Below are 18650 nucleotides of genomic sequence, written 5' to 3'. Positions count from 1 at the left end.
TGCGTGCTTGCAGCATCACGTGAACGCCGGTACATGATTACTGTTGAATGACTATCTGGGAGGTTGTAGCTTAAATTATTATTAAATGAACAGGATTGAAGATGATTTCTGTAGATTCCACTATTTTTCTCTCTAGTTCATCATTGCAACGGAAGATGTTAGTAGATTTTTCCCAGCAGACTTTGTGACTTTGGTTTTCATCATTAGGGTTAGCCGAGAAAAGGATATGACTTGATAATTCACTGGCTCGCTGTCTTTCGTAAGTAATGTCCTTCATGTGTTCTTCCATACGCAATTCGACAGATTTGTCTGTCTGCCCAAAATAAGGAATATCACAATCACACAATATTTTATATACACCAGGGTATTTGAGATGATGATGACAAGGTTTTGGGTGGCTTCTTAAGAAACGGATCTTTGGAAATGGAGTGAACAAGGTTCTGATATTGTATTTTCTTAGAACGTTTGCTAATTTATGTGAAACCGTACTTATGTAAGGCCTTTGAATCTATTTGTTTCTTCTGAGTGATGTCTAGCAGGATTAAGTAGGAATTTTGCAACGATTCTCTTGGAATATCCATTAACTTCGAAAGAAGTTTTGAGATGATTTATTTCTTTAAGAAGTTCATTTGGGTCATCCAGAAGAGAACGGGCTCTATGTCTCAACGTAGAAATTATTCCAAGTTTATGAGGAGGGAAGTGATGGACTGACTATGCAGATATCTCTGGTTTGTGTGGGCTTTCTATATATCGATATTTTGAGTTTACCAGAATAGCGAGTCAGTTTGAGTCCTTTTTACTTAAATGTCAGTTCTAGTCATTCAATTCATCATAAACACACACACACACACACACACACACACACACACACACACACACACACACACACACACACACACACATATATATATATATATATATATAGATCTGGAGCAGATATAGACATAAGTAATTACATCTATATCTACCCCAGAGATTCTTATTCAAAATAAAAACACTTTGTTGCAACTTGATTAGGTAAAGTTGATAAGGCTCTGTATTACTAAAACCTTAGTATTTAGGGTCTAGCTACTCACTGAGGAGACCTCAAAAAATGGGTAGCGACCCCACCCATAATGTTTTGCAGTATACATCTTTTAGTGAGATGTGCTTTACATTATGGAAAATACTAAGAATAGTGATCAGAGCTTTACCCACCTTTACAATGAGTTGACCTGGTGTTGTACCATCTTTAGACTTTAACTTTGTTTCAGGCACAAACTTAATTATTTGCATACTTAGGATTAGGAGTTAAAATAACCAAGTTTATAAAATATAAAATTACTTGGCTATCCTAATATATATATATATATATATATATATATATATATATATATATATATATATATATATATATATATATATATATATATATATACATATATATATATATATATATACATATATATATATATATATATATATTCTTGATCTTCTACTCGGTTATTATGATACATTTTATAAAAAATAAATTTAATAACTTAAACCGAGATAACATATAAGGTATTTAATGAGAATAATACAACTTGTTTCGGCTCATAACAGCCTTCATCAGGTAATCATTAAAGGAAGAGAATAGTAAAAAACATTGAAGTATCTAAAAAACTGGGAATTACAGGTAAAAATTGAAACAAAAACGTTGTATATTTTCAAGTTGTTCAACTAGCGCGCTATTGTTTATTACGTGTGTGCGTGCAGGCTCTTGTGAATGCCAATATTGAATAACTGCAGTATGGCTATTAAATTGCTGTTTAAGTGTTCGAATTCATCACCACAGCGAAAAATATTTTCTGATTTATCCCAGCAAACGGAGTGACTTTGGTGATCATGATTAGGATTGCTTGAAAAAAGAACATGACTGGATAATTCAGTTAACACCCTGGGAGGGTAATGGATGGCAATGCTGTAGCCAATGAAGTTCTGAGGCTCGGCTATTGCTGTTACCCTTCTGCCACGATCAGAGCTTTAATAGCTCAATAACACCTTATCCCTACACTGTCCTCTACAGATGACGGGGAGATGAAAAGCATTCTTGCTTCACCCCTTAAAGCCAGTCCTTATAAGGACTATATAGATATATATGTTATCTCGGTTTAAGTCATTAAATCTATATTTTATCAGAGCTTATTCTACCTTTACCACGAGTTGCCTTGGTCTCGCACTACGTACAGGATCAGCTAGACTTGCAACACTTGCAGACGCAAACTTGACTGACTTGTCTGTTTGCTTACTTGGGAAATGGAGTAAATATAACCAGGCTTATATTTAAAATAACTTGGTATCTTTAATTAATATATATCTTTAAATCTTTAATTAATATATATTTAAAATAACTTGGTATCTTTAATTAATATATATATCTTTAAATCTTTAATATATATATATATATATATATATATATATATATATATATATATATATATATATATATATATATATACACGCATGCACGCACACACGTGATTATTTATCACGGCATCTCACCTAACCTGCACACACATGATCTTAAAGTTCTTAAAAGAACTGGGCGATGGACTGAGTCCTTGACTCTTTATCTCCCGTCATCTGAATGAAGATAATCTGTGCGGATGGAGTGTTATTGAGTTAAAAAGCTCTAGTCATGGATGGATAACGGCAATAGCCGAGCCTCGGTTAAAACTTCATTGGCTACAGCATTGCCATTTCTTACCCTGATTAGTAAGTAAAGGGTAAAATCTCAAAAAATCGGACGATCTCTAGGCCACTCCATAGTGGGCGAAAGACCGTCCATATCTCAGCGTTGGTTCCACTCAGTGACGGGCTCCCCGACCACTAAGCAGAACCGCTCAAATTCCGAGGAAAATAATTCACCGGCAAGAACCCCTCAGCGGGCCGTGCCGGAGAACACTTACCCCGGAGACTCAAAGTGCTCCCTTAAGGCAAAAACCCTAAGGGAGCAAACTCAAAAACTCACACCCAGGATAACAGCAACAGCCGAACCTCAGTTTACTTCCCTGGTTCAGCATTGCTAATTGTTACCCTGATTAGTAAGTAAAGGGTAAAATCTCAAAAAATCGGACGATCTCTAGGCCACTCCATAGTGGGCGAAAGACCGTCCATTTCTCAGCGTTGGTTCCACTCATTGACGGCCGCCCCGTCCAAGCACCCCGACGGGCTCCCCGTTTAAGCAGAACCGCTCAGCGTTGGTTCCACTGAGTGTCGGCCGCCCCATCCTAGCACCCCGATGGGCTCCCCGACTCCTGAGCAGAACCGCTCAAATTCCGAGGAAAATAATTCACCGACAAGAACCCCTCAGCGGGCCCTGCCGGAGAACACCTTCCCCGGAGACTCAAGGTGCTCCCTGAAGGCAAAAACCCTAAGGGAGCGAACTCAAAAACTCACACCCAGGATAACAGCAACAGCCGAACCTCAGTTTACTTCCTCGGTTCAGCATTGCTAATTGTTACCCTGATTAGTAAGTAAAGGGTAAAATCTCAAAAAATCGGACGATCTCTAGGCCACTCCATAGTGGGCGAAAGACCGTCCATATCTCAGCGTTGGTTCCACTCAGTGACGGGCTCCCCGACCACTGAGCAGAACCGCTCAAATTCCGAGGAAAATAATTCACCGACAAGAACCCCTCAGCGGGCCGTGCCGGAGAACATCTTCCCCGGAGACTCAAGGTGCTCCCTTAGGCAAACCCTAAGGGAGCGAACTCAAAAACTCACACCCAGGATAACAGCAACAGCCGAACCTCAGTTTACTTCCTCGGTTCAGCATTGCTAATTGTTACCCTGATTAGTAAGTAAAGGGTAAAATCTCAAAAAATCGGACGATCTCTAGGCCACTCCATAGTGGGCGAAAGACCGTCCATGTCTCAGCGTTGGTTCCACTAATTGACGGCCGCCCCGTCCAAGCACCCCGACGGGCTCCCCGTTTAAGCAGAACCGCTCAGCGTTGGTTCCACTCAGTGTCGGCCGCCCCATCCTAGCACCCCGATGGGCTCCCCGACTCCTGAGCAGAACCGCTCAAATTCCGAGGAAAATAATTCACCGACAAGAACCCCTCAGCGGGCCCTGCCGGAGAACACCTTCCCCGGAGACTCAAGGTGCTCCCTTAAGGCAAAAACCCTAAGGGAGCGAACTCAAAAACTCACACCCAGGATAACAGCAACAGCCGAACCTCAGTTTACTTCCTCGGTTCAGCATTGCTAATTGTTACCCTGGAAGTCCTGATTAGTAAGTAAAGGGTAAAATCTCAAAAAATCGGACGATCTCTAGGCCACTCCATAGTGGGCGAAAGACCGTCCATGTCTCAGCGTTGGTTCCACTCATTGACGGCCGCCCCGTCCAAGCACCCCGACGGGCTCCCCGTTTAAGCAGAACCGCTCCGCGTTGGTTCCACTCAGTGTCGGCCGCCCCATCCTAGCACCCCGATGGGCTCCCCGACTCCTGAGCAGAACCGCTCAAATTCCGAGGAAAATAATTCACCGACAAGAACCCCTCAGCGGGCCCTGCCGGAGAACACCTTCCCTGGAGACTCAAGGTGCTCCCTTAAGGCAAAAACCCCAAGGGAGCAAACTCAAAAACTCATCACCCAGGATAACAGCAACAGCCAAACCTCAGTTTACTTCCTCGGTTCAGCATTGCTAATTGTTACCCTGGAAGTCCTAAAAAGGACTTTTTTAGGCTCCCCCGCACACACATGATCCTTATAAGGACTGGCTTAAAGGGGCGAAGCAAGAATGCTTTTCATATTCCCCGTTATCTGTAGAGGACAGTGTAGGGATAAGGTGTTACTGAGCTATTAAATTAAAGCTCTGATCATGGCAGGAGGGTAACAGCAATAGCCGAGCCTCAGTTAGAACTTCATTGGCTACAGCATTGCCATCCATTACCCTCCAAGGGTATTGGATTGAATGAATCAATCACCGCATCTCACGGTCGATTGATCAATCCTGGTTCTCCCCATCTCACACACATGATGGAAATAATAAAAGTACTAAATATAAAAGATATATTAATTTAAGATTGCTGTGAAATAATAAAAGCTATAAAGAATTTTTAATCATTTTGATAAGTTTGAATTGAAATTGTTTTGTAATAAATATTTTTCATTATGTTTAAAAAATATTTTAATATTCTGCAAAAGCATTTCCCAGCAGTTCAAATATGAATCGTGTTAGGTATACCCCTCGATGTTTACACAATACAGTTTTACAATATTCTTAGTTTCGTAAGTTGATAGTGAGTAGAACATGTTGTGCAGCTCGCAAAGGACATTGGGAAGCCTCTCCACGAAGCTCATAATAACGAATTCCACTGCGAATATTAAATCTAGACTTTCTTTTGTATATCCTACGAAAAATATGTAAATCGTTGAGGGGAAGATAGAGAAATAAATTATCCATAAAAATGTTAGATAGGGAAATATTAAAAAGGAACTGAATTGAAGTGAGGAAATTTTGAAATATTCATTTTAACTCTTTCCGATAAGTCTGTATGAAAATAAAAGTATTGAAGGTATCTAAAGAAGTAGTGTGCACAATGAGGACACTGAAGTCCAATAGTGTTTATGATATATTAATAGTCCTGCTATTTTCAAGCACTCTACCGCAGATAATTTTTATTTCATTCAGTATTAAATTATTCAATAAAATACACAGTAAAACATAAACTTATTTTAATTTTATTTCCGAAAGAAACGAAAACGGAAATTATTTTCTTGAATTCTTAAATTGCATAAACACACCTCTCTTCTATATAGATAAAGCATTCCTATGTATTAAGTACAGAGTGGTTTCATCATACGGTTTCATCATCCTAAATTCTTAAACATGCTATTGTAGCTGTTTTTGTTTACGTAATGTTTTTTGTCTCTGTAGGAAGGAGTAAAGTAACGAGGTTACGTTATTGTTATTAATGTTACAAGTCAAAATCATGCAAACCAAATATTTTAGTTTGCATTGTATAAGTCAATTAGACGTAGCCACCAGGCTACATCCGTAAATCTAAATCGTGCGGAAATCGGCAATCCAAAAATGTGCGATTATTTGGCCATCAAATTTGAATATTTTGAGAATATTTAAATCATTACTATTTAAATTAAGTGATTGCGTTGTCTTGTTCCTGATGAGATAGGGCAATGATATGTCCATCATCTTTACTATTTTGGAGGAAAATAAAACTTCAAGATAACATAACAGTTAATTTTTGAGAGAATACTCTGAAAAACAGATCAAATGCACTTGTGGGGGATGGTCTTGACACCTCCGAATTTGAGATTCATGAAGAATGCATTATTGTTACTTTGACGATATCCCATTTCTCTATCTGAATTCCTCTTCCTTTATATTTTTCTAATGGCGCTCATAAATGTCTTGGCTGACTATAGCGTGCATATCGCAATTGGAACTTCATCACGATTCAAGATTCTGAATTTGTTTTTTTCCTGTTAATGAAAGCTAGTGACTGCGCTGCTCTTATCCCATATTTTTGGATTTCTTGTTTTCGAGGCTTGGCCAAGCATGGGAAGGAGATTCTTCCTATGGAAACTGTAACATTCAAGTGGACAAGGGAGACAGGAAAGAAAAAGGATCGTAATCAGTTTGTGTGTGTGTGCGTGTGTGTGTGTGTGTGTGTGTGTGTGTGTGGTAGATGTGAATCATCCAAGCAGATGACTCAGATCTACTTCAAATCAAATGCGAAAAGTGGCACTCGCAGAAATATTTTATTAAAAAATTAAACGACCTAAATTTTGTTTATGTTTTAACGTTTCGAAGAAGATACATCCACAGTTTTATTTCCAGATTTTTCCCATGTGCACAACACACACACACACACACACACACACACACACACACACACACACACACACACACACACACACACGCCGAGGATTTTTGTCGTTATTAAGTTTAATGCAGAGAATGGCGAACGCAGGAAATTTTAAACACCTAGTTTGTGAACCCTGTTAAGGTAATTTAGATTTCAAAACAAACATAGAAATCTTGTTTTTCGACTTAATTTTTTCCCTAGATTTTGGTAATGTTATTCGAAATTGAGAAAAGAAGTGTATGAATTGTAAACAGAACTTGGAAGGATAACCACGGTAAGCCGCTTTCCTACCATCGCTAGTATAACAGAGATTAAATTTTATGAATGTAAATTGAATTTTATTAGAGGTGTAGTGATAAACTAAAATTTACTCGATTTTTCTAAAGTAAATTTTCGAACTATTCATTATTTTACAGTTTATATAAATAATCCTAAATGATTTCTTAATGATAAGTACCCTCAAGGGTGTACAGGATATGATACATGAAAACTATTACATCATTACTAACTTCCTATCTACAATTTTCCTCCAAATCAGACTGTTACTTGTCAAGACTCCAACATTATCACATCTTATATTTCTAAGATATGATAATGATAATCTTCTAAGGCACTTTTACCGTACCAGTCCACCTATATCTTGGTCTTCCTCTGGGTCTTTTTTCTGCCAACCTTGCACAGCGAACACTTATTTTACTAATCTTTCCTTTCCCCATTCTGTTTAAGTGACTACCTGAGATGAGCTCTGTTAACACATTCCTGGATGCTCCGTACATTAACCCCCCTTTGGTCGGAAAGACTTTTGGTTCGATTCCCGTCAATAACGTGAGAAACCTTTATCTGGTCTCTTACGAGTAAAGGTGAGTTTTCTGTCTCATTAGAAGGTGGAGGGTTTTTTTCGCCTAGAAAGTCGGGTGTTTCGTCCTCAGAACAGGAAAACTGGCCCCGTGAATACACACACACACACATGTGCAGACATTAATGTATTTCATCCAACGTCAGGCAGCTTGTCGTCGCTTAAATTCGCATAATCTAAATAGCGAACCCTACACGAAGCGGGATAATGCGAAGAAGAAGAGACCATAAAAAGTTGTAATGCGATCCTCTTAGTTGACGATAAACCTGAGAAATATTCATCGTGATCTAAAACTTCAATTGTGAGTCTTTACAGTCTAAAATAAAATAAAAAAATAAAGAAAAGGTTTTTCTACCATCGCATTCATTATCGCAATAAATTACTTATCATGGCTTATAACATCCTGCACACAAAAATGTATTTCTTTCTCAAAGGAATATTTAGTAAAAATCTCAAAGGATTTTTACTAAATTTAATGAAGCAATTTCACTTTTAGTTTAAATAACATCCTTATTTTTAGTGGTAGAACGTATGTAGCAATAATAAAAGTATTATTTTCCTTTTTCAATTATAAACGTTTTTTTAATTGCCAAAATTCCTACAAATCTCAAAAAATGATTTTATCGAATTCTGCCACTAAAAATAAGGATTTTATTTAAACTAAAATTAAGGTTGCTTCGTTAATTTAGTAAAATTCCTAAATACCAAATTCCCGAAACATCTGCTTGCTTATGTGGATTATTCTATGCGAAAGAATGGATAAAACGAAGGTAATAATTCCAATTCACTTTACGCAACTCATTGAAAAACGGCTTACGGTTCACACGTATTTTTATCCGATTGTACTGAAATTTATTTACAGAAAATTAAATAAAAAATAAGGTAAGAAATAAATGTAAGAGCCTCATTTGATATAGAGGAAACCCTCTGGTTGGAATCACTTGGGTTCGAATCCAGTCTAGGATACATAGAACGTATATCAGGATCTTTCAACTGAAGGTGAGTTAGCCGATCTCATACGAAAGCAGCGGAGTTTTTTTTTTTTACTGGAAAATCTGGTTTTTCATCCCGCAATCAAACAAATCGCCCAGGAGAATATACGCAAGTGTCATAGCAAAGAATACTTAAAGCGTAGGACTTAACGACATCATTCTAGAATTATGGTTACGAAATCCAAGGCTACTTGGAAGATCCTGGGAGCTAAAATGTATTACAACCACTGATGATAATGAAGAGCAAATATATTACTCCGAATTCGATCAATATGAGTGTTGAACCGTGGCATCTGAAAGAAGGTTCCTCTGTAGTGTAGTCAGAGGCTGTGAGACCACGGTATTATGTCCCTAAATTGCGTTTGTTCCTCGGGTAAATTTCTTGTTTTGCGGGAATGCGGATCTGCAGTCTTTGGGAAGGAAAAATCTTCAATCTCCGTATGAGACCGACCAAAGCTGTGTGTTCTTCTAGTCCTAGACGGTATAAGGACACACATGTTTTCAAACAAATGGATAACGACTGAACTACGGAGACTGTAGACGAGAGGACTTTGCGAATTGGTCACATCGTTACTAAGGACCTAAATTCGAATTGCTCGTAAGTGCGAGGAGTAGAATAGAGCTGTCCTAATTAAATACAGTAGGCTACGTTTTGAGTTTTAACTGGTCTTGAATAATTTCTAGCTGTTGCGTCTTCTCATTATAAACCTGTTGATTAATTTGGTTACTTGATACAACTTTCTATTTATGAAACAGTATTTATTAATGATTTATTGCGCTCATCATTCGATTTCAGTGGATTATTGCTTAGAATTTTCATCTCATGTCAGAACATAATCACCGAACTGCAGCCCTGTGAAAAATGCTCATTTATGACAGAACCTAAGCAATGGTATTTCTTGATTCCTCTCGCAATTTAATCGATTAAAATATTTTAATAAACTTGTCTAATACTATCTAATATGAGTGAACAAAAAAGGCACGTTGGATTACAGTATTCGTGTACAGTGTTGTCATCGATTATTATTGTAGATTTGTATTTAAATGAATCGCCTTTATGGCTTTGGTAGCACTTTTATATGACACACACAAGAGGGTTGAGCTAAATTTTATTTCATCAAAATATGAAATTTTCATAACATTGCATTGCACCATTGCGCAGTTGTTATATATATTTATGTATGGACAAGATCACACGAATGTGATAGATGCTTACACATTTTGAAGACCTCCTAAACCCTTGAAGGTTTAGTATTCAGATATTGATATGGCGTCCTATGTGATGTACAAGTTTCATTTACTCAAAGTATAATTTACTCTATTTACTCAAAACACTATAAGCACTTTATATGATGACTTCTACCTTAAAAGTTTTTTTAAACCTACAATACACCTTACTGCTGCCTGAGTAGAGCAGGTGCAGTTCATCATGCAGAGGTTGATTCATCTGAGCAGCGATTTGTAGCCTTATGTGATAATGAGAGATCAATACCACCATGCCGTGTTCCTAATCCGAACTGATGGCTTTTCCCTCCTGTGAGGAAGCCTATTTGTCTGTCCAACAAACAAGGATAGAGAATCACGTAGGGAAAAAGAATTCCAAGTGGATGATGACAAGACTGAAATTCTTCTTTCCTCACTACCTCCATACGAAGGATAACACAGACATCATTCCCCATATAACTGGAAAGAAATTTATGGTAAAATGTATAGTAAAAAGATGTGGTTTAAAGGATATTTCAAAAATAATTAAGAATATTTAGGATATTTGAGAGTATTAACAAATGTTCGTTTTTTTAACATTAATCAGATTTATAAAACAGATTATAATTTGTTTAGTATTTTTGTAGTAAATCATTTTATTCATTTTCAGTCCGTATTTCAATTTCAATACCTGGAGCACCAATCACCTACATTTTGTTTAATTACTTGAATATTTCTTTATGTACATTCTACACGTTTTAGAGACTAAAGATTTTTTCATTAAATTTCTAAACTAAAATAAATTTTTTGAGGACGACAGAAATATCAGCTCCGCGGTCCGAAATGAAATGTATTGCCATCGATATTTGTGCTGTAGTGGACTCTTTTCGAATGAGGTGAACGCTCAAATGGAATCAGAAATGTTGAAACTTTGCCAGAGTTTTACACTCAAAATATCAAATCCCGAAAACAGGTTATGCGAAATTCATCTACTTTCCTGTCCAGTTTATTTGACAATGAAGGAGAATTTCATACTCTTCTCCAGCAGACGGACTCTGAGACCACTGTGAAAATTCAACTTGTAGTGGATGAAGCATTACTGCCATATAATCATTTGAGGATGAAGCAGCGATAATATCCTTCGTACAGTACGTATTGATCAACAATCCTTTTCAATATTATCTGCAGTATAACATTGCCTGTGCACAGTGCTTGAATTGAAGCACGATCACTGCTTTCTTTCAGAGGACTATGAATGATTCTGGTAACGATAACGGGAAAGTAATTGGTAGTATTTTGTAGGGGAGGATCTCGATTGAACTAAGAAGGATGTGCGTTCTGAGTTAAACCAACACACAAAGACTCATCGTTTCATAGTTCCTGGAAACTTTCCGCTGATGTGCTTAATATTTCCATTAATTTATTTCTGATCACATGATACGGATTACAACAACCTTGAGAGGTTCGTATAAGATTTCTGACGAATTATTCAAATAAACAGCCAATAATTGCAAGAGGCAGGTGGATATTCTCCGAGATTGAGTTTGAGGATCAAAGTCACATTAGGATGCAACACGAATTATCGAGATTTACTCATAAGTCAAAAGAAACTTGTCGATGACCTTCGATCAGGCAGTTCTACTCTGCAGCAGAATTTCGAAACTAGAATAAACTTTTGAGGACGACACGAGTTCTGGTCTTTCCATCACAGAGCATCTAAATGATGTGGGTGAAGAATACTCTCGTTTTAAACGTACTCTCACTTGGCGTCTTTCTGGCAAAAGCAGCAGCAAATGCATTCATTGAATAGCATGCAATGAACTGTGAGTATAAGCACAGACTGCTTGCGAGAACTAGACTTCTTAACTAGACCAAGATACTTGCAAATCTACGTAGCACTGTACTTAATAACAACCCCCCCCCATCCTGAAATGACCTTACGTTAAGTTGGTATTATTACCGTGGGTGGGCTGAAAAATAATTGCGCGATTTGATTCTTCTGTGAAAAGAATTTTCGTATTTAAGTTATAATAGTTATTCTGTCATTTCGCACAGGAAAAAACAGAAACGACAAATTTATGATTTAAATTTCTTCAATATTATCTACGTATATAACAGGTCATTAATATGCAAATAAGGACTGCAATCCTAAATTTCGTTTCTCAGATAAAAAAAGAATTCATCTTACTTCTGCATGTTACTTTAGTTCAAATGAATGCGCGGGATATTCTCGCACTTTCCCTTTGTATGCGTATTCCTGTTAGAACATCTTACTAATTGCAAATTACTAATTACTAATTACTATATACAACAAAAGAATTGTGACCACAATTACTTTGAGCCTTAATTCAATTTTTATTCTTATTGATCTTCAAATTCTAATAACCACACGATTGGGATGAAAATAACTAAGTCAGGGAGAAAAAAAAGAAAACCAATACTGGACATTTATTTTAAATATTTATCTGTGAAGCTTGACTTATTGCAGATCAAATGTGATGTGTCCAAATGACAAAAAGAGCCAAAAGAATTTGAAAAAAAAAGAAAACAAATATGTGTGTGCGTGTATATATATATATATATTCCTGAGCATTTACTCGGTTGTTATGGTACATTTTAAAAAAATAAATATTTAATGACTTTAAACCGAGATAAAATATTAAGTTTTAATGAAAATGATACAACTAGTTTCAGCCTTTTACAGCCTTCATCAGGTATCCACTAAAGGTAGAACACAATAATAAAAATTGAAGATACAAAAAACCGAGAATTACAGGCAAAAATGCAATACATAATTGACATAAAAAACGTTGTAGTTTTCAAGTTGTTCTATCTAACGCGCTATTGTTTGTTGCATGCGTATTTGCAAGTTCTCATGAACGCCAGTATTGAACAACTGCAGCATGGCTATCAGGGATGTTGTTACTCAAATTGCTGTTCAAATGTTCAGGATTAAGGAGGATTTCCCTGGACTCCACGATTTTCCTTTCAAACTCATCACTGCAGCGAAAAATGTTTTCGGATTTATCCCAGCAAACTGAGTGACTCTGTAGATCATCAGGAGGATTGTTTGAGAAAAGAACATGACTGGCTAGCGCAGATGCATGTGATATTTTATAGTAGATGTCTCTCTTATGCTCCTCTATACGTAGTTCAATAGATTTGTTAGTCTGTCCAAAATAAGGAATATTACAATTGCACCATAACTTGTATATACCTGGATATTTCAGATTGTGATGAATAGGCTTCGGATGGCTTATAAGAGAACGGACTTTAGGGAGTGTAGTGAAAAACGTCCTGATGTTGTATTTTTTAAGGACGTTAGCCAATTTATTGGAGACTGAACTAATGTAAGGGATTGATATGCTACCTTTAAGATCAGTAGTTTCCGTAGTACACCGCCTAGGATTGACAGGGCAGATATCTGTTAGTATGAGTGGGTTTTCTGTATATAGAGATTTTAAATCTATCAGAGCATCGTATAAGAATTATATACAGGAATGGAAGGCAGTTATTTCGTTCTGGCTCGGCAGTGAATTTTATATTAGAATGCTGGTTGTTAAGATGATAAGAAAATCCATGAGAGATGTGTGTCCGTGACTCCATCTAATGAAAATATCGACAACATAACGCCTTGGGTTAAGTTTCGGCTTAACCCAAGGGCCTGTGAGTTGTGGAAATACGTTCTGAAAATGAAAGCTGTGCCGAACAAAGCAGCCTTTTGCAGCTGCCCAATTTTTAATCCATCTAACTCGAGTGCTTCTAGATGTTTTTTTAATGTTTTAGGGATGGCGCCTAAAGCACCTATTATTATGGGAACAACTTTCGTTTTCTTTTGCCAGATTCGTTCAACTTCGACTTGCAAATCGCGATACTTTGTAATTTTTTCATTTTTTTCTCGTTAATCCGACTATCTCTCCTGGTACTGATATTTCGATAAACTTAACACCCTATATATATATATATCAAAAGACCTAAACATTTTTCCCCGCTGTTACATCACTTTTTTTTTAATATTGACTCAACAAGCGAGCTGTTGCCAAATTAGTAGCACATCGGTGCTATTTGACAAAGTAGTTTTGGAGAGGATTTTTTTAAAAATTAATCTTTGATATTTTTAAGTTTTTTTGAATTGATACCATACTAGAGGTCTGATGACCCGTAAACCCATCAGTACCATATTCAGTCTGCGGACGACGACTCAGAAATTCATTTATTTTATTTTATTTATTTTATTTTTACACTTCTCTGCTGGAAAATGCTGGGAATGCAAGTGAGCAAGCAGTGCATCAGAAATATGACAATACTGGGAGTTTCAGTATTATGTACGATTATGAAGAAATTATAAGTGACGATCTTCTGTGCTAGAAATAACAGGAATACGTTTGGAAGCATTAAACATTTGAAGCTTTTCATCTCCACACTGTGTTTGCCAATTAGAAAGTGTGCTCGCATCTGCAATTTTTTGCACCCTCTTTGGCAAGTAGAAGTAAGTGGACTAATGGAATTCGCATTGCAAGAAAATCTGAATTGAAGAAATCTTCTGCCAAGACGAGGAATAAACCACCAGAAAGGAAACTGAAGACTTAATCACAAAGGGAGGAATGCAAACCACAAAATGGTGGTTTGACGATGAGACCTCCTTGTCCTAACAGATCAACTGCGTAAAAATGTCAACAGCAATCACATGAGTCATTCTATTGACATTTAGAATTTCTTTGCCCAAGACTTTTCAAGTTGCTACCTCTTCTTCTTCCTCTTCTTTTTTTAATTTAGATATTTTAGAAACGGGAAGTAATTCTTCTACTTTTAATGGAAGAGCAATCGGTATTGATAAGGTGGATATAAACTACCAGAGAGGTAGTATAAATCAAATGCAAAATTACAATTACGCATGTAACTATAGTTAATACCTGAACCAGTCTGTTCGTAATGTTGAACAGTGTGGTTAATCGGAATACGTAACCAGAAAGGGAACATTTGTACTCTTTTCCACACCACCTCGGAGGTAGAGTATTAGGCGCGTTTTATTTTAACGTGGTATCCCCGGTAGGCCTAATCCACGAAGAGAGAATTTTTTGTGATAAAAGACGTGAATATCGTTTTTTCATATTAAGGTTTCAAATTGAATAATATTTAAACTATACGATTTATTTATTTAATTTCATCGAATATCAATAATTGTTTATTCTTGTATGTTAGATTCAAAATCGGGTGGTTAATTCTTCTCTTTCTGAAAGGTTGGTCGATTGGTAGAGCCTCTGCTACTAATGGCTCACGCGAAAAGTTAAGCAAGGTTGAGCGCGGTTAGTAGTTGGAAAGGACCAATCGTTCGATGATGTTGGCACACTCTCCCTCGATGAGACTCTGGACTCCCTGGAAATGTCAAATAATAATAATAATTTCACATCCGACTTTATGATCCTCAGATGATTCAGATTCATAAAGGCTGCATTCAAATACCGCCCCCATTTTCGTAATCAGACCGTTCATATCCGCTGCACTACACCAACATCTAATAGCAAATACTTAATGAAGTCGAATTCCAATGGAGTGTATTGAAAAGTGGGCGTAACCTATTTTGCTGACTTACCATTCAGAGTTTTGACTGCCACTCCTAAAAGAAAGCGAAAAGCATATCTTTTAGAGAGTGCATGGAAGCTTGCTAAGAATCATTTCCTAATAATTAATATGTAATAATTAATTATTAGGAAATGATTAATTAATAATGAATGAATTAAATGAATAATTAATAATTAACATGTAATAATTATTAATATTACATATTAATAATTACGCAATTATTTTCCAACAACTTCTTATTTCTCGTCGTTTCCCAAATGGTGAGAAATGGTGAGAGTTTTTCTTGTTTTAAAAGAAAAAAGAAACTGGAACTGGAAAAAAAAGGGTACATGGAAATTTCCACAACGTTTCTAGAAATTATCCTGGCTCTGTCTTCGTGTGTGTGTGTGTGTGTGAGGGGGAGGGATGAAATTTTCTGTTTTCAGAATACACACCATTCTAATAACAAACTGTTTATAACAATGTTTCTCATTCTTACTGAAAGAAAAATCATTTTCCAGTCCTGGATAGTCTTATTTTTATTATGGACAGTCTATTGTTCCAATGCTTTCTTTTTGAAGAGCTTTTTTATTTTCAAACTAACAAAAACATGCTCTGCATATCTGACGTGAGGGAATCGCAAACGACACTAGTATTAATTGTAATAAAATTGACCGATTAGAATTTCATTGCTGCAATCGTCACAAATACCTCATTTAGAAATAAAATAAATGGGATATTTACAAACATTTCTTTGTCAGTCATAAAATCATGGAAATTTATTTATATTGTTTAAATATAAAGAAATTATAAGCTATATCTGTAAACTATTATAAAAAAAAACAAATAAAATTCAAAACACATCATTTTTATTTTCACATATAATTATCCTCAAATCAGAAGGAGCAAAAAAATGAATTTTTCCCGTGTGGTGGCCTGGATAAGAATAGTCCTAACGTAAGTCTATGCATGTCGTAAAAAGCGACTAAAATGGACGTTGAGTTTCGAGAGTTGGCTCTCTCAGGTTTCTTCAGAAATTTTGCTCTCGGGGAGGGGAGGGGTGTTGCCCTGAGAGAGCATTTTGAGTCTCTGGGGAGGGTATTCTCCGTCGTGGCCCGTGAGTGGCCATGTCGGTGGATGCTTTTCCCTGGAATATGAGAGGTATGCTCGGGGGTGGGGATGGGGGCGTCACTGAGTGGAGCCAACGCTGAGTTAGACGATCTTACGGCCACTATTCAGTGGTCTATGGAGTCCTAATTTTTAAAAAAGGTAACATGGTAAAGCGTGATCTATCGCTCCAAATCAGAGGTTTCCAGATGTCCACTGTCCAGAGGCGTAGCTCGTTACGCCACTGCAGGCGGTGCTTAGCATTCACAGGGAAAATGTTTGATTTATGGGGCATCTACTCGACCATGGACCCATTGCTCTTAACTCGCGACGCACAATCATGGTGTTGTCTGGACAGTTAGTAGCACTGCGGAACTCAGTGATGATAGTTTCACTCGATGTCTGGCGATTTCCATCCTCTTCAATGATGGAAATCGCACAGACAGACAGGGACCGTCATTAAACGCAGCCTACCCGGCTGTGCTTTTGCTGTAGTTCTGCCTTGACATTTCAACTTCAAATAACGTCACCAACTGCCAGCTTGGCTTGGGCAACTCGAGGAGGATGGAAATGTCTCTGACAGATTTCTTACTGATAGTCCACGTTCGAAGTCACTGAGTTCCCTTGACCTACCCATTCTGCTCGTACTTCTTATCACTGAACAACACAACTCCGTGCATCCTTTTATACCTGTAAGCGAGGTCGTCGTGACACCTAGACGTCAGTCTACGAATACAGATGGGTGTCCGGATATTACGTTTGATCAGATTGTGTGTGTGTGTGTGTGTGTGTGTGTGTGTGTGTGTGTGTGTGTGTGTGTGTGTGTGTGTGTGTGTGTGTGTGTGTGTGTGTGTGTGTGTGTGTGTGTGTGTGTGTGTGTGTGAATTGGGATACAATTAAACAAATTTTGTTCCAAATGAGCAACTATACGTAACTATACGTATACATATGTGTCATTATACTTAGTTACACTAAGTTAATTATACTTAGGTATTAATCAAAGAAGCATATTTTCCCTAACAACTCATTCCCTTTCTAGACTGCAACTGAACCAAAGCGGCACAGGTGTGTCACAGCAAAACAGACCTGCTTCGTCAGCATCATAGATTTATTCAGGACTAAAATTCGCCGAAATTTTCCAGAACAGAGAATCTGCGACCTTTAAATGAAAATATGTAAAATTCTACTTTTCTAATAAAAATCTGTTATTCCTCAATGATGCGTATCGTTGAGGAATCAATGGTTAATTTTCATGCAATTATCGCACAAGTAAGTATTTGCATCAATTTGGCTTAATTCACTAATCTTTCATTGGAAATCCAAGACTAGAAACACCTGATAAACGTTCCTTACCTCATGTACGGGATTCGAACCAGGGTGTTTGCAATCGAAGGGCTCTTGAAGTGCCCTACGAGGATTTTTTATCGCTCATCACCCCTCCTAATATACTTACGTGATACCAACACTCATTAAAAATGAAAACTTCCATCCTGTCTTGGGTAAACCAAAATCCTCTTTATTCCACGGTATTCTTTATTCCTCCTGCAGTCCAATCCCTGACATCTCGTAGATGGATCTGAACTGTGATTAAATAATTAGCATGCTATTTAAACATTTCTACAGTTGGCAGGATTTGGAGCGTTTGCTTCTTATACGCGACATTTTTTAAAATTGGATTTCAACAAAGATGTTTCAGCTAATGAAGTAACAATTACAAATATGAACAATGAAAGGCGATTCACCTATTTCAACAATTGTTTCGTCGTTTGAGTAGTTTAACATTGAACAATATGTCAAAACGCTTTGTTTATTAGATGCGTCCTGGAACCAGAGACTATGTAAAGTATTATTTGATATTGAGTTAGTTTCAATTGGGAATGACATTTTTCTTCTTTCGTTTCGTGCCATATATGAATTATTTACTTGTTTGAACTGAAAAAATAGAATCATCAGATTTGCTGATCATGGGACAGTAAATCGTTGAAATGGGATAATTCTTCAATAAAGCGTTAGGATGAAACGAACGATGTTGCGCTCTTCTTCAATACTTTTTTTTTAATTATGGGAGAAGAATGA

Source organism: Typopeltis vanoorti, unplaced genomic scaffold (genome assembly GCF_054136105.1).
Source record: "Typopeltis vanoorti isolate ZY-2024b unplaced genomic scaffold, IOZ_Tvanoo_1.0 HiC_scaffold_24, whole genome shotgun sequence".
NCBI classification, from domain to species: domain Eukaryota; kingdom Metazoa; phylum Arthropoda; class Arachnida; order Uropygi; family Thelyphonidae; genus Typopeltis; species Typopeltis vanoorti.
Note: the sequence above shows the minus strand (reverse complement) of the source record.